The following is a 264-nucleotide window of genomic DNA, read 5'->3' as shown; positions in this document are numbered from 1 at the left end:
GAAAGTGCTTTGAAGCAGAAGCTTTAAATGACCCATGAGCACACGGAATACAGTTCCTATCCCATACAGGGACTCAAGGGTGCATGAATCCCAGCCACCTGGAAGTTTGGTGGTGGTAGGTGTTATTGTCATTGTTGTTGTTGTTTTCTAAAAAAAAAAGTGATCTGAGACTGAAAAAGTTTTTTAAGTAAGCATAACATGAACACTGTAAGTGACAATTGTTATTGTTTTTAATGGTAGCACAAGGGTTTATTAAGCTGTGCG

This window comes from Panthera onca, chromosome B2, assembly GCF_046562875.1.
Source record: "Panthera onca isolate mPanOnc1 chromosome B2, mPanOnc1 haplotype 2, whole genome shotgun sequence".
Taxonomy (NCBI): Eukaryota; Metazoa; Chordata; class Mammalia; order Carnivora; family Felidae; genus Panthera; species Panthera onca.
This window is presented reverse-complemented; position numbering follows the sequence as displayed.